The sequence below is a fragment of the Peromyscus leucopus genome, chromosome 4, assembly GCF_004664715.2.
Source record: "Peromyscus leucopus breed LL Stock chromosome 4, UCI_PerLeu_2.1, whole genome shotgun sequence".
Taxonomy (NCBI): domain Eukaryota; kingdom Metazoa; phylum Chordata; class Mammalia; order Rodentia; family Cricetidae; genus Peromyscus; species Peromyscus leucopus.
The window spans coordinates 139,717,619-139,739,315 of record NC_051066.1 but is presented as its reverse complement, the minus strand read 5'-3'; the positions used below and the strand labels follow the sequence as shown (position 1 = coordinate 139,739,315).

General features: G+C 51.4%; 1 protein-coding gene across 5 annotated transcripts in view; it reads right to left on the bottom strand.

The window, feature by feature from the left end:
* Window positions 1-21,697, bottom strand: part of Tox2 (TOX high mobility group box family member 2) — a 126,023-nt gene that overhangs the window by 86,563 nt on the left and 17,763 nt on the right. Inside the window, exon 1 of one of the 5 annotated variants that reach the window (XM_028868412.2) lies at window positions 17,197-17,797. The exons of 3 other annotated variants lie outside the window; for them this stretch is intronic. The gene's annotated coding sequence lies outside the window, so the exon portion shown is untranslated. Of the gene's footprint in view, window positions 1-16,941; window positions 17,024-17,196; window positions 17,798-21,697 lie in introns of those variants that run through there. One more of the 5 variants, XM_028868411.2, reaches the window with a different exon arrangement.

Sequence of the window (21,697 nt, the reverse complement as noted above, 5' to 3'; positions counted from 1 at the left end):
GGGGAGATCCCAGCGGATGAGGCACTTTTCATGTAAGTGTAAGGACCAGAGGTCAGATCCCCAGGACCAATGTAAATGCTGTAAATGCTGAGCTGGTGAGGAGGCCTACCTGTAATTCCAGTGTTTGGAAGGTGGAGGCAAGGGATCTCCAGAGAAAGCTGGTTAGCAAGATTGGCCAAGCTGGTGAGCTCTGGGCTCAAAAGACCTGCCTCAAATAATAAGATGGAGAGTGATGAAGGAAGACTCCATATGCACACACATATACATATGTGCCTGTGCACCCATACGACCATGCGTGCCCACATGTATTTAAGCATGCATGCGCCCGTGCACACACTTAAAAAAGCTATTATTCCTACCTCATGACAATTATGATATCTGTTATCAGATATCCAATAGCAGTTGATATCTGTAATACAGCAATACCGTGTTTTAAAATGTTAATTATTTCTGATGGTTGCTTAATTACTTATCTTTGTAATTATATGCTCACTCATATCCTTTTATCAGTCCCAATCCTCTCATCTCACTGATGACCTTGTCTCCCATGTCACTGAAAAACTGAGGCTGTCGGGCATGTCCCTGACTCCCCCAACCTTCCCTACATATTTACATCTTACCCATTCTGGTTCCTTTCCTTCCATCTGGAGAAGCTCAGCACTTCCCTCCAGTTCATGGTCCTCCCCTTCTCTTTGACCCCATACTCCTACAACCGCCTTTCCCCTGCTCTTGGTCCTGGTCTAGGATCTGATTTAAGTGGTTGAAGCCAAGTGTGCCCAGCCAGGCCATTGTTGTATCAGGCCCCAACATCGAGTCCCTACTGCGTGCTTCTGAACAGCCCCCAAGTGCTAGGAGCTGACCATCCCCCTGGCACAAGAAACTGGAAATCACAGGGGTTCAGGGGGTGCAGAGGGGTGACTGCCTGCCATGTGCAGACAGTGCTCTTGGTATCAGGTGGCTGGTGGTGATCAGGCACGGCTCTGCCTTAAGCCACCAGTCCAGTGGATAAGTGATGCCTCTTCACCTCCCGCCTTGCCCCAGCTTTGCAGATGACAGGCGGGCTGTTTTCTAGCCCCAGCTCTAAGCGATAACGGATGACCACAGACCAGTTGACAGCCCATCCCAACCTGCATTGGCTAGCCTCTGAAAGCCAAATGGCCAGTAACAGTCCTACTTCAACAACCTCATGGACACAACAGGGTCATGCTGCCAGACCAAACACATCCTCTTCCTGAGAATCTTAGTCTGCCCCCCCCCCCCGTGCCTCCCCAAGCCACACAAATCCCAGCCTCAGCTTGACTTGTAGCTCTGAAAGCAAGGCCGTGAACATTACTTCTCATTGCACACTTAAGCAATGGAGTATTCTTTGACACCTGTGACAGAGGCCAGGACTGGCTTAGCAGAGGAAGAGAAGAAGGGAGGAGAACTTTTCAATAGGTGCAGGGGTCATGCATAGGAACTGACAAGGCAAAGAGCAGGAACATGGCATCTAGGTTGAGTGAGTGTGTGCCAGTGACCACATTTCCAGACCCAGAGTTACGCCTGGGCATCTCGTTAGAACCCCCCTAGAAATCGCAAAGCTGCCATGACCAGTCCCACTGTAGAGATGAACAAGATGAGATTCAGGGTAGTTGGGAGCTTGCCCAGAACCAGCCAGTGCTTTTAAACCTGGCCTTGACCCCGGGTACCAAAGCAGCAACTGTGAAGAAACGGCTGAGCCTCTGCTCTGCACAGAGACACGGGTCAAAGATAAAGGATGCACAGCCCTCTGCCCAGCCAGTGGCAAGGCACCAGGCGATGTGCCTGTGGTGATCTGAAGAGCAATGATCAAAGCCGCTTGCTGCTCCCGCCAGGCCTGACACAGCCCGTCACAACGCTCCGTCTGCACAGCCGAGGCTGAGCTCAATAGACGGTGACAAGAGTGTGGCAGCTGTGACCTGGGCTCTGCTGAGAGCGTGGTTTCACACGGAAGTCTCAGGAGACACACGGGGAGAAAGACCTTAGCAGACAGACGGGGATCAGAATTGGCCTAACTAAGGGAACCCTGAGGCTTGAGCAAATCCAGGCCCACCACCACCTGGAGAAGCGCAATGACAGTTTATCCAGGCACAGCTGCCAGGCTGCCGGAGTTCACATGCTGGGCAGGTTGCATTCTCCACCCACATGTGATGTTTACTTCTAACTGATGACCGTGTCTCGTGTTCCTCATCGGAAAAATGGGTAAGATGACCACTGGGATTAAACAGGAAAATCATGAAAAGTGTTTGGTACCTTGTCTTGCAGTTCAGAGAGAGCTATTGGCCACCTCTAGCTAAACAGCATGGTTGAACTCTGTAGAGGGGCCTCCCACCAAGTTCCGAGGTCTTAAGCATGTCTGCCTACAAGCATACAACCTGACATAAAACCTATAAGAAAGTCTGGCTACGAGGTGATTTTTTTTTCCCTCTATGATAACTTTGTTATGTTTTGCTTCTTAAATACAATCATTGATTCCCCTCCAATGGTATCTGCTTCCTGATGGGTGTCCCTGTTCTGGGGGCACAGTGCTGGGTGTTTGTTCTTATGGTATCCACCCTGGAAATCCAATACTCTATCAGAGGCCCAGAGAGGTCAGAGGTTTTGCTTAACATCATACAGCCATGATGCCCAGGCTGAGTCTGAAGTCTAGGCTGTGCAGGACCCCCAAAAGCTCACTTCTTTCAGTGGTGTGGCCCCTGGTAAGTTCCCACATTCCTGTAAGTGACCCTAATTAAAGTGATCAGTTCACCAGAAAGGAAAACAGGCATGGAAGTAGAGGAGGAAGAGGAGGGGGGTTGCAGGTGTGAAAGGAGGCTATGAAAGAGTAATGGGGAGCAAACATGTATGTTCATGAAAATGTCATATTGTAACTCATTATTATGTATCATTAATATATGCTAATAAAAAAACTAAAAAAAAAAGTCACACTGGTTTCCCACCTCGACTTCATGCAAGCTGTGTGGACCAAAGCAGGTGGACTTCATCACCCTCCGCCTAGGGTTTTCTTGATTTATAAAGAGAGGCAAAGTCTTGTCCATAGCTTGGGAACAACAGTCTGGGAATGGCCTTGTGGGCAAGTCCACAGCTCTGGGCCACTGGAGGACCCTTCTTCCCACTGCCCACAGAAGTTGGTAACCTTTGTTTTAGCCAAGAAAAATCATCAAGAGGTAGCGTGATGTCTACGGTTACCATGGTAATTGCAGATGAGTGCTGCCAGGTGCCAGCCTCCTCTGGAAGGTGGACCCCACCTCCACCTCATAGATGGGGACACCTGGCCCTCCTACCTGGCACTGTTCACCTTATCCTAGAAATGTGGTTTGTCCACACCAACATGTTGGAGTATTAAATGTACACTGGATCTCAAAGACATAAGGAGAGAAAGAATATCCAATACTTCGTCAATATTATTATATTGATTACATATAGAAATGATCCATTAGCTGGCCTGGGTCAACCAGAACATACCATTAAAGTTAACTTTGCCCATCTCTTTTTACTTCCTTTGTATGTGGCTATGAAGATACTCAAAATCATATTCTGTGGTTTGTCTTATATCTGATTTGTTTCTGTTTTCCTAGCATTGGGAATGGAACCCAGGGCCTCCCAATACTGCCCAGATGCTTTGCCACTTAGTTACAACCCAGTTCATTTGTATTCATTTTCTACTTGACCACGCCCATCCACCATCTGCCCCAGACCCAGAGTTAAGACAGAGGAGACTTAGCATCAGTAGTAACCGAATCCAGTTCTCTGTGCCAATATGGGAAAACTGAGGCTCACGGAGAGAGACCTGTAGAAAGCAAGAGGCTGACAAAGTGTCACTCATTCATTCAGCAAACATGAAGTGATGCTTATGATGTGCTCTGAGTTCTAGGATACAGTAGGAAACAAAGTCAAGGACCACGCTGTAATCTCGGGCTCTGCCTTGCTGCCATTTTAAAGGATGGGGTGATTTTGCCTGCAGAGTCTTGCCTGGCCAGGTCATCCTGAGGCCAGTACTGTAGACTCAGCAGAGGCTCCCACCTCCCACAGTTGGCTCAGTTCCAGATCTCTCAGCCTGCAGGTGGGTGCTCTAAATCTAACCCAGGGAAGCCCCCTCCTTCAAAGCCACTGGTGGGTCCCACCACAGCACCTTATTCAGCTGCAGCTGCCCAACGGGTATAGCATGGTGGCCTGGTGCCGCCTCTGGTAACTCACATATCGAGTACATTACCACAGATTTATGGCAAAAATTATCCTCTCTCTCAGCTCCATTTAAAGCCATTTGGAGCTCGCTCCCGTCCCCGATTATAAATCTAATTGCACATTCCAAACAGACAAGCGCTCATTAAGCTTTAATTATGCACATGTTGTTTTCAACAAACATTTTCATTTGGCCGCTGTGAGGGGGAACGGTGCCAAGGCGGCTGTAGGCCTGGCTGTGGCTGCAGGGGGCCAAGGTTGGGAAGTAGGTCAGGGTGTGGCCAGATGAGGTCGCCCAAGGGGCAGGGCCGGGAACCCATCAGATTGGGCTCGTGGCTTGGTGGCCTTCCACCTGGTTCCTCCATGGGAATCCTAACATATGTGTGCTCAGCTGCTGCCAGCTGTATCCATATCATCCAGGCAATGCCCATGAGCCTCTCCGGGGATGGGGAGAGGGGAAGCCAGGGGCTCCCAACCCCCACAGTGCAGCTGGTACCCTTGTTCTTCGGCACCATCCCTACCCTTCACTCCAGACCCCCAGATGACTGCTCACACCACTTTCAGGCAAATCCCACCTTCCACTGAGGAAGACTCCAAGTTTTTCTTGTTTCTTGGTTTCTAGACGACAGGGTCTTGTGATACAGCCCATGCTGGCCTTGAACTCACAGCAACATTCCAAGTGCTGGGACTATAGGCATGCACCACCCACCGCCATGTCCACTAAGAAGCAACATCCTTGAAGTCATACTCAAAGCACTTGACAATCTGCCCTGAAGAGACCAACCACCTAGCCTGGGCTCACACTATGAACAAACACTTCCATAGCTCTCTTCTGCTATAGGGCTGCTCAGGCTCCAGCATGCACCCAGCTCTCTGCATACTGGGACTGTATCTCTGCAGCAGCTCCACACAGCTGGTCTCTAGGCAACTTCTACGATGTCACTTCCAGAAGCCACGCCTAGGCCAGACTGGCTGCCCCCCACCAACTCCCCACATGCTGGGGACATTTACAAGGCAAGCTATCGGGTAACTTCCTCCAAGGAAGCTCAGTGAGTGGCTGCAGACAAGTCTTCTGCTCTCTCTCTCTCTCATTGTCTTTATCTGTGTCTGGAAAGGCTCACTGGGGAGAGCTGCAGGGAAACCAGTGAGAAGGACGAAGAGTGGGGCACGTGCAGCCTGTCCCAAGGGCACTCTGGAGCCAAGATGGCCCTCAGGAAAGGTCCCAGATCAGAGCAGGGAGCCAAATGCTGTGTTCACAAATGGGCGAGCCATCAGATCTAGGCTTCCTTCTTCACCCGAGCCCTCACCGGGGTGATGCTGGACTGTGAGGCACCAGGAGCAGGTAGGAAGAGTGTCTGAGGCCTGGAGAACTGGACGGATCACACCCTCACGTTAAGTAACTTGCACAACAACGACATAGAGCCTGCTGCATTGAGGCGCTCACATTAACTCATTGGATCCTCTGAAACCCATACGGTAAGTTACCATGATCCAGGCTGCTGTTCCACAGGGGAGGAACTGAGGTCCAATGAGGTGAAGCAGCTTGCCCAAGACCACACAGCTAAAAAACAGGAGATACATGGTTTGAACTGGGAGCCCATGCGCCGACGACCAGGCTAAGCCCTTCGGCGCTCTTGCCTGTCCTTCCCTGGAGACAGGCTGTGGTTAGCAGCCTACAGCCCTCGGCTGCCAAGAACTGCCAATATTTGTGCCTGACAATGATCTATCTTCTGTGCGGTTGGGAACAAGTCCCAGAACAGACTCTTGCCAGAGACAATTAACTAAAAGCCGCAAGAGCCCTGTGTAGGGTGGGACACTGTGGGGACGGGGGATGGGGGGATGGGGGGACGGGGCGGGGGCTGAGACAATGAGCGGCAGATGATCTGGAAGATATTTTCTACCCAGTGCTGCAAAACAAGCCCCTCAATCATGCCACAAAGGGCTGGCATTGTCGGATGGGAAATATGTCAATGACAGTGCTCAGTGTTGGATTGTGGGGTGGCTTTAAAAGGAGAGAGAGGGAGAGAGAGAGTCCTTTGAAATCGTAATTTGACCTAGAAAGGCTTTTCTAGGTCACCTGAACCTGCCACTTGTGCATCTAACCCCAAAGCCAACAAAGACAGGATGCCAGGCTTACTCCCCTCCACCCAGCACCCACAGAGAGCATGTTTGTAAACATTGCTGGTGGATATTTAAGCGCTGTGTTACAGTCTGTCTTTGGACTGCCAGTGGGTGGGGAGGGTACTGGCTGCATCTCCTGAAGCCTGCAGACCTGGGTTCAAGTCCCGGCTCTGCCCTTGGCTGCTGTGCAGCTAGCTATAAGCAGGGATCTGGGCTCTCTCAACCTCAGATTCCTCCTCTGCCAAAATAGGGATGGAAGCAGGTACAGCAGCATGCAGCTGCAGTCCTGGCACTGGGAAGCCTGAGGCAAGAGGATGCTGAGTTCAAGGGCAGCCAGGGCTACGTAGTGAGACCCAGCCACAAACAAACCAATGGAAACAAAATGAGGGGGGGGGGGAAATATACCTGGCAATGAGCAGCTTAATACAAAGCCCTAAAGAGGCTAGTTTCCTCCTTTCGTGCAGGCAACTTTCCAGACTGAGGGGCACCCCTCTGTTCTTGCCCACTGAACTCTTATGCCCCAGATCTCAGCTCTCTCCTGGAGCCCACGGAAGCAGTGGGGGTAGGGGCTGTCTTAACGGGCTTTTTCTCCCTCAGAAAACAGAGATGTAAACTGTCCTCTATAGCACAGCTTATACCCGGGAGTTACTCTAATCTCTTTCCACAGCTGTGCCAACCTGCTTAGGAAAAATCACAAGGTGTCCAGGCTAGTCACACTCCAAGCTTCTCTGCATTCCACTAGGGAAACCAAGGCCAAGGTGGTAGATGGTCCCTCAGCTACTGGCAATATCCTATCAGGAATTGCCACCATCACGATGTTGAATCCCCTGAGCCCGTGTGTGCCTCCAGAATGTTCTAGATATGGCCCAGTTACTATCAGAGCTCAAAGGCCTTTCCCAAGCCTTGACTTGACCACTTGTGACATTGTAAGCCAGGTGCCACTCTAAGGCGGGACCTGAAATACAGAACAGATCTCCAGGGAAGCCCAAGGCTCACAGGACATCCTGACCTTCAGAAACAAAGAGGCATTATGAAGGCAATTGGCCACACAAATGCAAGCGACATACACCTGTTACACAGAGAGACAGAGTGAGCCAAAGGCAGATCACTTGGGGGTGGGGTGAGAAACTTGGTGTGTGTGTGTGTGTGTGTGTGTGTGTGTGTGTGTGTGTGTGTGTGTTAGGGGATGATAACTGTCTCCAAGTCACCGAGGTTGTTTCCAGTGCAGAATGGCAGAGGTGGGATGAACAAACACCAAAGCAAAGCTTGAGGAAAGCTTCCAACAATGTTCACAGAGCAGTGACAGGGAGCTTGTTTTGGTGAGAGGGCGAGACATGGTGCAGAGCAGCTGGCAAAGCAAGGTGGCCGTGACCCAAAATGAGAACATGCGTGGATCCAATGCCATTTTCTGACCTCTTCAGACACTGGCACACATGCGATGCACATATGTTCATATAAGCAAAACACCCATACACATAAAATAAAATAAATCTTGAAAGATTGAAAAGAGAACACGTTGGGGGCGGGCGTGGTAAGGGTGAATGTTAATGGTGGGACCTTTCTTAGTTGCTTTCTACCTTGACTTTGAGACAGAGACTCTCACTGAAGCCATGTCTCTGCTAGGTAGCCAGCAAGTCCCGGAGTCCATGTCCCAGTCTCCTCAGTGCTGGGGTTATAGGTGTGTACCAACACATCTAATTTTTTTTAACATGGGTGATAGGGATCTGAACTCAGGTCCTTATGATTTCAGGGCAAGCACTTAATCACTTTGTCAAATGAGCCATTTTCCAGCCCCAAAATGAGGACTTTGGAACAATAAAACAGGAGAGCAAATTCGGAAAGTTAGCCCCAATCAGGTGAGGAAACACCAAACTCTCTGCACCAGGATCCATGGGACAGCCTTTGCACAACAATATCATTTGACCTTTTCGACAGCCTTAGGATGGAGATGGCAACATCACATTCTACAGAGGAGAAGACAAGTGGAATGTCATCTGCAGTCTGCAGGGTCACACAACTGGACGGTGGCAAAGCCAATTCATAACTCTGCCAAAAGTCACGCTCATAACAACTACGTTATTTAGTCTTTCCTTTTGGAAACAAAGAGATCAAGACCAATTATTTAATAAACACAAGACAACAGACTCGTATTGTTTGGGAACGTTGAAGTAGATAACCACAGCAAGTCCCCAGCCTCAAGCACTGCAGAAGGGGTAAGAGTTAAGTACACGAAGCCACGCTGGAGGGAAACAATCAGAGGAGAGAACACAGTGTTTATCAGATCCGCAGAGGCGCGGCGACTTCCTCAGCCCTTGAAGCAATCATGGAGGAAGAGATTGACAGGTTCAAATATACATGCATTAATATCTTCTGTGGAAGGAAACGTAATAAAACTGAAATGAAAAGGACATCAGACTAAGAAAATATCAGCACCAACGACGAGACAGTTAATATATACGATGTAGAAATGGCTCCGTCAACTTCAACAGAAAGCAAGATGCTGTGAGACAAAAAGACATGAGATTTAAACAGGAAAGTCCCTGAGAGGCAACATTCCAAGAAATAAATGCAGGGGGGAATGTATGCTTGATTCCACGGCAATGGAGAAGTGCACATGACCCAAACCAGCCATTGTGGAACTAGCATATTTTACACTACACACAAATACCTTTCGGTGACGAGGGAGAGCACCCAAGTCCCTGCCTCAAGGACACCCAGTATCTGTGAGGTACAGGGCAATCTTTGTCCTCCTGAAGCTTATGGTCCAATGATGGGGGCAGGAGCGGGAGTTCAAATCAGGGTGAGTGGCAGACGCCCTGGAGCCTTGACAGGGGCCATGCAGAAAGACTGGAGAGGAGGTAGCTGTAAGCAGAATGAGCAGGTGAGGGGGGTGAGGGCATAAGGCCAGAGAGAGATTGGGAGGTGATGGGGGATAAGCTGTCCCCAGGTCTGGGAGCTGGAAAGAAGGAAGGGCCCATTCAGGATCGGAGAGCAGCAGCAGGAGAGCGGGAGAGACATGGAGACAGAAAAGCTGGGAGAGAAGGGCAGCAGGGTTACAGCTAGGGGATGGATATAGAGGGCCAGGATTTGAACCGTGGTTCAAACAGCAGCTGTGAATGGTCTGGGAGGGGGGAGATGAGCCTGTCTATGAAAGAGCTGAAGAAGTGGCTGTGGTCCTGGGGTGGGGCCAGGAGAAGATTCTGCGCCTGGTTTGCACACAGAAGAAACCTTGGATAAGGCATCGGTAAGCAGAGGCTGGGGAGACGGCCGAGCTGCTCAGTAACGTGCTTACAAGCATAAGGACCTGAGTTTGACCCCCAGAACCCACATAAAATGCTGGGCATGGCAGCACATGCCTGTAAACCCAGTTCTGGGGAAGTGAATACAGGCAGATCTCTAGAGGTCCCTGGCCAGCTTTTCCAAACTGGTAAATGCCAGTTCAGTGAAAGACCCTGACTCAAAAGATAAGATGGGGAGCATTTGAAGAGGACACCTGAAGTCTGGACCACTGACTGACCACACACACACACACACACACACACACACACACACACACACACACACAGCAGCAGCAGCAGCAGCAGCAGCAGCAGCAGCAAATGAAACAGTAGAACCCTGACTCCGAAGGAGAAGCACACAGTGATGGCTAGAACAGGAAGTCTGTAGCCAGAATAAAATCACCACGACCCCAGTATTTCACAGAGCTAAGAGGCTCAGGGGTGAATGAATCAGGGCAAAGGCCCACTCAGGAGACAGAAAGGGGGTGACTCATGCTGGTGGCAAACCCTAATTTCCTTTCCTTGGTCACACACTTCCTTTTCATTTCTTTTTCTGACAATTCAAAAGAAAAGGATATTTTCCTTTTCAATTCATAGCCACATGCTCTTCCTGCCCTAGGTTTTAACCTCTGCCCTGAACCATCAGAACCCGACTTAGCCCCAAGTGACGAGAGGATGTGGGCCACTGGGAAGCTGAGAAAAAGGTGAGGCCCCAGGCCCTGCAGGGCTGGAGAGGAGCAGGACACAGGGCCCTGTGCCAGCCAGAACTCATGCCATTCCAGAATTCAGAATTTGCTTGGTTGGCTTCCAGAAGAGCTATGGCAAGAGGGTGACACACACAGCCAAATGCATTTGCATTCACAAATCGGGAGGTGAGTATTTACACAGGCGAGTTGATATTACGTTCGCAGAGCCACGAAGCAGCCAGGCTGGGGTTGAGGGCCAAAGGAGCTGGCAGCATATTTACAAAATAAGGTTTGAGCACAGAGGCTCGTTGCTCCCTCTGCCCATCTGAGTTTTCCCATAAAGGAGTTTTGAGCTGAACCAAGTACCATTATATTTGCATTTGTCCCTTGCTGCTTCCAGCCCCTTGTAGGGGACCATCCGCCCGATGTTCATGCTCACTGTACAGCTGGGGACCGAGATACAGAAAAACCTGTTCACAGTCTCTAAGTGACTGACCTGGGCTCTGACCGTGATCTGGCTGCCATCTTTCCCCATACCCTCACGTATTCCCCCAAGAGGCTGAAATGCCAGGCAGAGCAGGGGACATAGCACACTATGGGGGCACAGGGGTGGGTCTGTTCTGTCAGAGCAGATGGAGGCTTCTGGGCATTGGGTTTTGCTAGTACTTTCATAGCTGCCCAGACAAATCACGATAAACTGAGTAGTGCAAACCCACACAGACTGCCTGGGGCTCAGAGGTGGAGTACTCGCCTGGCATGCACAAGGCCTGAGCTCTATCCCCAGCCAAACCACAAACGCACCAAAGCAAAACAAAGTGACAACACACAAACTATTCTCTCATAGTTCGGGATGCCAAAAGTCCCAAGATCGTCTCTTAGGGCTTCAGACCAGGGCAGGGCAGACGGCTCCAGAGGGTCCAGGGGAAAACATGTTTCTTGCACCCTCAGCTTTTGATGTCCCCTGGCCTGTGACCCCTTTCTTCACCTTCAAAGCACATTGGCTCACCTAGCATCACCTCCTGTCTCAGACTCCTGCTGCATCCCTCTTAGGAGCTACCTAAAATGACTGTGGGCCGCCAGGAAAGCCAGGACAATCCCCTCAACTGAAGATCATTATCTTCGTTATATCTGCAAAGACCACTTTGCCAAGAGGTGACAGGTTTCGGAGATCAGGACATGGATGTAGCAAGGGTGTACGTTTTCAGGCAGCAGCACTGGTTAAGTTCCTTCGGGCTGTGGGTTAACTGTGCCTCTGCCCGGAGATGGCCAGGCAGGATGTGACCACCATGACAGATTTTCCCATGGTGCTTCAGTGTCTTTCTTTCCGCTCCCTTCAGCATGGGGACCCTGGGTTTAGGTTCCCCTCATGATGGTGCTGGTTTAGACCAATGGGCTAGGTGCAGAAACAAATGGTCTCTTCTTGTGGAAGTGCAGAACAGCAAACATGGGAACTCCAGGCTGGCTCTGCAGGAGCCGCGGGACTCTCAAGGGAGATGAGACTAACCTCCACTCTGAGTGGCTGCGGAGCAGAAACCCCAGACCTACTTCTCTGCTGATGGTCATGGAACGAGTGGGAGGCACAAAAATACACCATACTACTCATCGAGACAAAGGAGTGGGTGTGATAAACCCCCACAGAGGAAATGGGGGTGGATAAAACACTAAAAAAATCAATAAATTATCCTTGTGATAAATGACTAAGGTTTGGGGGCTCTTTGTTTCTGAGGCATAACCCAGTCTAACACACTCTGAGTGGGTTTAACAAACTGCCTCTTACTGACCATCTACTACAAGGCAAGGACTTCACAGAGCTGAGACATAATCCTGCAAATTAATCAAGGTCGGAACCATTGCTCACTGAACAGGCAAGGTAACTGACATGCAGAGGTAGAGGTGGCGGCCACACAGCTGAGAAGTGGGAGAGCTGGGATTCGAACCAGAGTAGTGTGGTCCCAAAGCCAAACCCATTGGGCCAGGCACAGTGTCACTCCTGTGATCTCAGCACATGGAGTGCTGAGGCAGGAGAGTGGAGAGTTTGAAGTCAACCTGGACTACACAGCAAGACCCTCTCTCAAAAGCAAATGGACAAAGCCAAACTCGTAACAACTCTAAGGGTCACAACTCTTGCAAGGTACCATGTGGGATTCCAGAACCCTCTCCAGACCCAGATAACTGTCGTTTCAGGGTCAGCAGGGACTTCTGTTCAAGGCTAATAAAACCCTGATGCCAGAGTCCCCAAAGACAATGAGTCCAGCCCTCAGTCCTACAGCCCCTGACAACACACCAGACCCAGCTTGGGCCTCTTCCAATGGTTCTTCATACCCATGTGTGTCCACGAACTGAAAGAATATGTGTTGAGAATCTACTTTGTGCCAGGCAGGCCCTGTTATGAGCATCCAGGGATTAGCAGTGAACAAAGGCCACTGGGGCTTACTGTCCTGGGCTGGAGAAACCATCAATCATCCTCAGAAATGACAAGTGGCTCACACAGCACATTGGAAGGCTGTACACACGGAAGGAAGGCGGCGAGCAGGTGAGGGGATCAGGAGGGAATTCCGTTTAAGCCAGTCAAACTGGACTTTTAGGACGAAGTTACAGAAAGATGGACAGTGGTTGGAGGGGGGGGGGAGCCAAGATGGTACCAGCTTGGGGCATCCACGCTGCTCAGCAGCCAGTACAAGGCCTTCACATGGGAGCGGGCAAGTGTCGCTTTGGTCAGCGAAGGGACGTCAAGGTGGGCAGAGAAGGCAGGGGAAGGGGGTAGAGGCCAGAAAGATGACGGGAGGCAAAGCACGCCCACGGATGGCACTGCGCTTACCCTCCCCAGAGAGGAAGCCAACAGCTGTCCGCAGGCTTATCTGATGCTGTGGTTGAAGGAGCAGGCAAGGGCAGGCGTGAGGGCTGCTTCGCTAGCACATCTGAGGAACCTCATCCCCTCGAGGCAGCTGGCATCCGCCTGGCCTGCGGCTTCCTCTGTGGCTTCCGCATCACAGGGTGCCCTGGTGGCTGCTATTTTTGCCCCTGTTTAGGGTCCTATGCTTCTGTGTGGGACACTGAGGGCCAATGTGCCTGACCCCTCTTCAAGTTTTCTCTGCTTGGAGCAAATGGAAGGAGTCGTTGGAATGTTCCAAGTGTCCCGGGGGAATAAGTAGGCCCAGCAAGCAGAAGAGAGGTGACATCTTGTTGATCCTCATGACACTGTAAGCTCAGAGAGGTGAGGCCACACAGCCACATCAACCACAGACTGGGGATTCTCAAGGGGTCTGTCTACGGGGCCTTCTTTGCATGCCCTGCCTATGTGAGTGCATCCTAAGCAAAAACGTCCAGCAGGTAGGAAAATAAAGGTGCATCAGCCATGGGTGAGGTCCTCCAGAGCCCCACAGTGACCCTTGGGGGACCACAACATGCACAGAGGGACAATCAGAGAGGGCTCTGGCAAAGCCTTGATGTCCTGGTCCGCTCTGCAGATTAGCGGGAGTTGGAGGTCTAAAGGAAACCTACCATGGACACAGGGACCTGAAGATTTAAGAAGTAGGAGGCAGGGCAGCCTGGCTGGGGATGGAGTTTCAGGGAACGCCAGGCAGGATCCTGGAGGAAGCAGAAACCTGTGAGTGTGGAAGCAGATGAGTCCCAGGCAGGCAGGTGAGGTTTTGAGGTGGACACCGTGGTGTGGAGGGGCAGCCGGCAGCTGCCAAGCGTCCATGGGAGGGACGGACACATTAGGCAGTTCACTGAGCTGGCTGCAGGGAGGGCAGATTCTAATGGGAAAGTTCAGGACAGGAGGCTCCTGAAGTCACCCAGGTAGCAGATGATGGAGCTTTGAAGGGACAGCCAGTAACATGGACAGGTGGGCTGCAGCAGGGCAGAGAAGGGGTCATGCTGCGTCCAGGTCTGTGCCCAAGTTTCCAGCGGGCAGTACTAGTCACTGCGATGGGTGAGATGGAGGGCATAGTGGGGGTGAATCAAGAGAGGGCTGCCCCTAGCCTCGTCTCCTCCAGGACGAGCCCTATCGGGTGCTGGTTCACAGTCCATGCTCACACCTTTCATGAGCGGCCTCAGAGCCTCAGGGGCTCCTCAGAGGAAAGAGAGTGGCACGGATCTCCTAGCTAGAAAAATGAAAGCCTTCACCCCCTAATTGCTACTCTGGTGATGAATTCAAAAGATACTACTCTCCACGGATGGGACTCTGGTGTGGTGGCCTCCCTGGAAAATGACTCCCAGAGCCCAAGAGAGGCAGGAATCCATCCACCTGTGATTTTTTTTCAGGCCCCTGTGGGGGTCACAGAGGCAGCCACAGCTGGACCTGAGCTGCCTCCTCCAATGGCACCCACCTCAGTACCTGATCTCAGTAATGATAGGTCGGTCCCTGAAGAAGGCAGCTGAGAAGGGGCATTGGGGACCCTAATGGGTCTCAGACAGGAAGTTAATCTCTAGCAGGAAGCCCACCCTAATGATACCCCTCACACCAGCGACTGCCAGTGTGGCAAACAGGGGCAGTTGGTGGGACCAGCGGGAATTATTTCTCTGAGGAGCTCACCTGGGGATGACATAAAGGCTGGAGTCCACGCTCCGGCCACCTTCCTTCTTCATATAAGCCTTCAGTGGGAGCCTACCTCATGCCAGCCTGCAGCAGACACTGAGCTGAACCCCATGCAAAGCTCCCTGGGTCCCTTCCCTAGGAAGGGGTGGCATTTTTATTCATAAAGCACAACACGAGGCTCTGCATCTCTTGTCCCTTGTCATCCTCTTAACCTGACATTCTGTAGGATCAGAGAGGTAAAGTGACCTGCCTGAGGTCACACAGTGATCCCATAGAAAGGAGACCTGTTCCAAGCCAGGTCCTAGATCGATGCTCAGTTTCTGCTCCTGACAGGAAGTCTGCATGGACTGAACACCCTCACTGCCTGTGCCATTCCCTGTATCCAGCCCAGACTCCCAACACACAGGTGACAATCAGCAGCTGGTGACTTGGTTGCCTGTCCCTATAAGATCCCAACATTAGGTTGCCTACCAGTCTTCGGGAAGCTGTGTAAGAAGAGTTCAGCTAAGGGCCAATGCTGGTTCCAGGGGGCAACAAGTCCCATAGTGCCCCCCCTTCCCCATAGGGGAAGCCATGGGGGTGACCAGAGCAATTTCTCTCAGCCAGCCCCACGCAGAACACAGTGCCTCCCACTCTAGATACACAGAGAGGCTCTCTGGCCATATGTACACGCACCAGAGCACGTGCCCGACCAGGCATCCTGGCCTCCTCCCCAGCTGAGTCATCCTGGACCATCCATCCATCCAACATGGATGGAGGCCCTTCTAGCTGCTAGGCCAAGTATGAGCAATGTGTGCATGGCTGTATGCATGCACACACACACACATATATGTACACACCATCACAGGGAAAATGCCAATGCCCACTCTGCAGGTGTGGACACTGAGACTCAGGCCACTTGAGGAGCCCATGTCATGTCACTGACTACTTAAGGTGGGGCTAGGATTTGAATGTGGTCACTAACCCAGGCCCTATTGCATGGCAGGCACCCATGGCTATTCCTGCCCTGGCCAGGGGGCTGTGAGACCTTTCCCGGGCAGTGCCGGGCCCAATGTCTCAGAAAATTCTTGGTAACTCTATGGGGATTAGGAAGGATGCTCTTGGGAGGCATGAGGGACGCCGGTTCCTGGTCTCTCTATGCTCCCCTAATGTTCCACATGAGGGGACATGGGCCTGAGCTGTCACCTTCCATTTCTAGGATGCACATGCATGAAACCAGATCCCCGACAATGACCGTGGAAATGAGAGGGCCAGAAGGATCAGGCCTTCTGATCTAGGTATAGCACTGTTAATGGCAATGAGCACACACACACCCCCCACCCCCACCCCCGCCAGCCCACAGCCTCCTCCCTCGGGGCTGCTGGGAAATGCCACTGACAGAAGCCTCTTTCACTGCCACATTGTGCATTCACCCTGGGGGCCGTGATGAATTTCTTCCCTTCTCTTCTTCAAAAGGGTGGCCATGGAGATCCCGGCTGCTGGTTTCCCCGTACCCTTTCTTGACAAGAGGAAAGGTGGCCTTTCCTAAATGAGGGGAGAATTTTGATTGCGTCTCCATCTCCAAAATCTGATTCCTGGTGCCATCTTTAGCTGCACCACATCCCTTTCTCAGAAGACCCCCTCCTACTTCCCAGCCCAGTGTCTTCTGGGTCCTTACATGGCACAGGAAACCACCACTGTTCTCACTGTTTCTTGTCTAAGTCAGCAAGACCCCTTCCCAATCCGCTCCCACCCCCACAAACACCTACATCTGGCTAGGCCTGCTATATGTGAGCTGAATGCAAGACGAATAAATACATAAATATATGTATGAATACATGAAGGAATACATGAAGGAGTGAATGCTTCCTGAGTGTCCTGGGCATCAAGACTGGTGGCTAATCCTATTCAGTGGGGCCAATGCCAGTTGCACGCAGAATTTCTTATCAGAGAGGAAGAGCCATAGCCAGGCCCCTGGACCCTGCACAGCAACCTCACTGCAGAATGTGGCAGGCACCAGTTCCTGCCTGGCCCCACCCAGCATCCAGCATCACCCATCTTGGCCCTACAGAGCCTGCCTGAGCACCTCCACCCCCAAAGCAGCGGACAGCGCTGCTTACCTTCTGCAGAGACGCACCTGCAATGCACCAGGGTCTTGAGAGACGGAGCCTGAGCCTCATTCCACAGAAGCCCGGGCAGCGAGAGAACGCGCCCGCGACAAGCCTCTGCGAGATGCTGCTGCATAATCAGCAGAGAAAGAGAAAAAAAATGCCAGAAATAGCAGCTTTATAAGCCCTCCCGACGACTCTTGGTCCTCTATTGGCTGGAGGCCCGGCACCCCCGCCCCCCATCCCGGTCCTACAAGGTGAAACGGAAAAACCTGTTATTTAACCTCTTTGATCCAGATCCATCTTCTATCCCAATTTGGGCCCACATGTGTGGAGCACCACGCCAGGGCTCTGGGAGCAGAAGAGCAGGCAGCCCTGGCTTCAGAGGCGTGCTGCTTGGGAGAAGTCGCTGCACCGGAAGACCCTTCAGAAGGCAAATTGGCAGCACCTGTCAAGGTGCAAAATCTGCACACCTTTCATTCAGCAATTAGACTCCTGAGCACCCACGCTGTGGCAATACCTGCATCCCGCACACAGGCATGCCGGAGGATGCTCATTACGCAAACCTGAGACAGGATGAACGTCTGAAGCCAGAGCTGATTGAATACACGAGACGCATCCTTCTATGGGCCAGGGTGGATGGGGCTCGTCTGCGGGTGCCAATTTGGAACTGGTTGTGAGAGAAAGTGAAGGGCATGGTCCTGTTTTTATAAAAATATGAACTCTGTATGGGCATGTGTGTGTGGGTCTGTGTGCATGTTTATGTGTGTGGCATGTGTACGTGTGTGCATGCACTCGTCAGGGTGGAAGAACTTGCACTTGAATTTACATTGTCAGAACACCAAGCTGTTAGCTGTGGTTACCCACAGAGCAGGAGGAAGGGACTCAGCTGCTGCTTCTGTCTTTTTTTTTCCCCCTTTTGCACAGGCAATCGTTACATATGTAACAAAATACAAACATGGAAATCTCCCTGGTTAATCATCCTTGCTGAAGTGAGGCCAAGGGGCCAGTCAGTGTTACCCATTACACGGAAATGAGGCTTGGATCAGGGTAGGCCCTCTGGACAGCCTAATAATCTCATTAGCTTTCATGTAAACACAGCTCAATTAGGGCTCCACGAAGAATATGGACTCTAGAAGAAGGGAGCTGGGTTTGAATTCTAGCTCTGCTGGCTGGGACAGCTGACTTCCCTGGGCCTCAGTTTCTCTACCTATAGAATGGGGAGAGTAGTATTTACTAGGTGCCGTGAAGTGTACTTGGTGCTGTTACACTGGTGGGGTGTTTTGGGGGGCATAGCCCTGCAACAGCAACAGTGATGTCAGAGCTAACCATGTTCCCAGGCCCGAGAAAGAAGAGCAATGGGGGCCCCACTAGTCAACACCATAACAAGGATCAGCTAAGTGACAGACAAGGGCCAGGGCACAGCAGAGCCAGGAGATACAGGGCCAGCGTCCAGGGTAAGCAGGAGGGAGCTGTAGTGGAGGAATAGGGATGGGCAGGGTCCAGCTTCTGTGACTTTGCACCTCTCTCCTGCTGTTCCCTTGGCCGGCCATGCTCTTCCCCAGCCCTGCCCATCCTTAGTTCTGCCAGTTATGTTTCTGTATTGACTGAGTGTCTTCCCCCACGAGACTCTGATCTCCAAGACGCTTGGGACCATCTGTCTTAGTCATCTCTAGGTCGGGCTCCTAGACAAGGCCTAATACCTAGCAGGCCCTCGAAACCAAGAGCACACAACCATCGCTCTAAGGTCAAAGCCAAGCACATGGGGCCCATCTGAAGGAAAAGGAGGTGAGAATTTTGTACTATGCTATAAAGACCAATAAAAATTGCATAGACATACTGAGGTATTAAAGCATATTAAGGCTTAATAGTATAATAAACTATTTGTTGGGGCTGGAGAGATGGTTCAGTGGTTAAGAGCACTGGCTGCTTTTCCAGAGGACCCAGGTTCTATTTCAAGCACCCCCACAGTGGCTCACAACCGTTTTTAACTCTAGTTCCAGGCAATCTGGTGCCCTCTTCTGGCCTCCATGGGCACTGCACACACATGGTGCAGACATACATACAGCCAAAACACTCATACATATGAAAAATAAAAAAGAAGCCATCCACAAACATTTTCATAAACTCGAGGTGGCAAAGGACTGTCCAGGCCCAAGTTCATGTGAATTAGGATAGTCATTGCATCATTATTTATAATAAAATGGAAATGATCTTATGGTCCTCAGATACAGGATGGGTTTTTTAAAGCATGGCTTTCCGTTCAGTAAAATGTTATGCAGTCAGGAAAAAATAAACAGCATGTGTTGAAGTGGAAAGGAGCATGTGTTTCTTACCAAATAGCAGTAAACTTGCTCTTCAGCAGCCAGGCTCTGCTAAGTTTGACGTGTGCCTGACACAGAGCAAGGATGAAGGGAAAGTCCAATCGTTCTCCAGCAGTCATTCACTGGCTCACTCAATACATCTTCTGCTCTCCCTGTCCACCCACTGTGCTGTGGAGATCAGCGTTCCCAGGCTGAGGCAGAAAGTGAACAGCATACTGTCTCCACCCTCCAGGGCATCCTTGCTCACACACGTAGGTGCAAAGTCTCGACTCCTCAGACTAAGGCCTTGGGGTAATCCAGGGAGTGAGGGCTTTAGCTGCCATTCAAGGTGGGACACGGGGCTCTGGTGACAGCTTAGCTGGTGATGGGTGTGCCGAGAAAGCAGGAGTGTGTGAATTCAGTCCCTAGAAACAGCCTGTCACAGCTGGGTGCAGACCTACATGGTAAAGGGCTCCACCCCGCTCCCTGGAGGGGCAGAGACAGGCAGATCCCTGGGGCTCATTGGCCAGCCAGATTAGTCTAATCGGTGAGCTTCAGGCCAATGAGAGATCCTCATTGGTCTCAAAAAAACAAGGTGGACAGCACCCGGGAACAACACTCAAGTTGTCTTCGATGTACACACATGCACATACATGCATGCACACTCGGAGGGATTTGAACTAGGAGCAGAGTCGGGGTACACAGGCACTCCTTGACTTACAGAAATGCGTCTTGGTAAGTCCACGGTAAACTGAAAATATCCTAAATCAAAACCCTCCTGCAGATGCCACAGCTTAGCCCAGGCTGCCTTAAACACGTTCAGCATACTTCCAGGCACTAGAGTCGAGAGTCTCAGGTGACAGAATGGCTGTTGTGCTGAAAGTCGTCACCAGGACGGGTCCCCAGCCTCTCGGCACAGACTGCTTTTACATCACCTTGCTCTGTTTTGTCTCGGTTTAGGTATTTGTTTGTATTGAGACAGAGTCTCACTCTGTAGCCCAGGCTGGCCTCAGACTCACAATTCTCCTACCTGCCTCCCTTCCCAAGTGTTGGGATCACAGACAGGGGCCACCAATCCTGGTCGCTTTTGCACAATTGTAAACAAAAGAAGTCTTAGGTCTAACTGCCCGGGAAAATACGGTTAAAGAAAGTGGATGTATTTGAAGAGGCTGAGGTGGGTTGACCTGGGATAATTCTGGGAAGTTCTTACTACACTCTTCTCCTAGTCTTGAAATCCCCTCCTGACACCCCATCTACCGGGAATGGCATCGCTCTGCAGGGCTGAGGCCATGATGAGGTCTCTGGACTGGGTTCTACCACTCTTGCTGGGAGGCAGGATTCTGGGTACAGTCCCACACCGTGCAAGGATGATAGTGAGCTTCCCAGCCATGATTTACACACCTCGAATGTGCCAGCAACAGGGCTGGACACGGCTGGGGTGGGCATCTTCCTACCACAGCAGGCTGGATGGTTCACCTTGTCAGTGGGGGTCAACTCCATTCCAGGCCCATTGCTCTGGTACATGGCCATGGCACTCAGGGCAGGCTGGAGGAGCGGCAGCTGGCATGGAACCAGGAGGTGCCTTACACCTGGAGGCCCCCAGCGTTTTTGTTTTAGACACTTGGTTTTCAGATGACTCGGCTGCTGGATGGTTATGGTTCAAAGCAGAGTCACAGAGAGAGATGACTCAGCTTCCTGTGGAGGGGCTGTGGCCTGCTGGGAAGACATTTCCATATCTGCCTTCCTCTCTAGAACCCTAGCGACATCTTACGATGTGTAAGTGTGTGTGTGTGTGGGGGGGGGGAGTGTGGTGGTGTGGGGGGTTCATCTCCACAGTAAGGGGAAGAGACCATGGCCTGGTGCTGGGGCCAGTTCTCCAGGGTTCGAATTTTTGGTCCTACACCCCCTTGTTCAGAAACCTCTCTGAGCCTTCATTCACTAATGTGAAGACAGGAATAATAACCCCTTCCTGGGGTTAGTGTGCAGAGCAGGCATTACCCATGGGAAGAGTCTGGTCTGGTGCCTGGGACAAAATAGGTGGTTTGTAAACATCACTTAAGAATGACAGGCCCCACAAGACTCTCCCTGACACCTGCGCCGCACAAGTCTCTCTGTCTTATACAGGTCGGGGAGCTGAGGCCCAGTGCAGATTTGAATTTCTGTCTCGCCTTTCACCAGGATCCAGCGTGCAGCCAGGCCACTCTGCCGAGATTTCCCATGACCCACTGTGAACCAGTCCTGAGCCCACATGGGCCCCCACTGTCTTCGTCTACAGAATCGGGACACGATGAGACAATCCACCAAAACTTCAGGAAAGGCACTAGGGAGATGGCTCAGTCACTAAACTGTTTACTTTGTAAACCTGAGGACCTGAGTGTGACCGGATTCCCCAGAACACACACACACACACACACACACACACACACACACACACACACATGGGGGTTGGAGTGGGGAGCTTCAGAAAAGAAATCCCATAGAA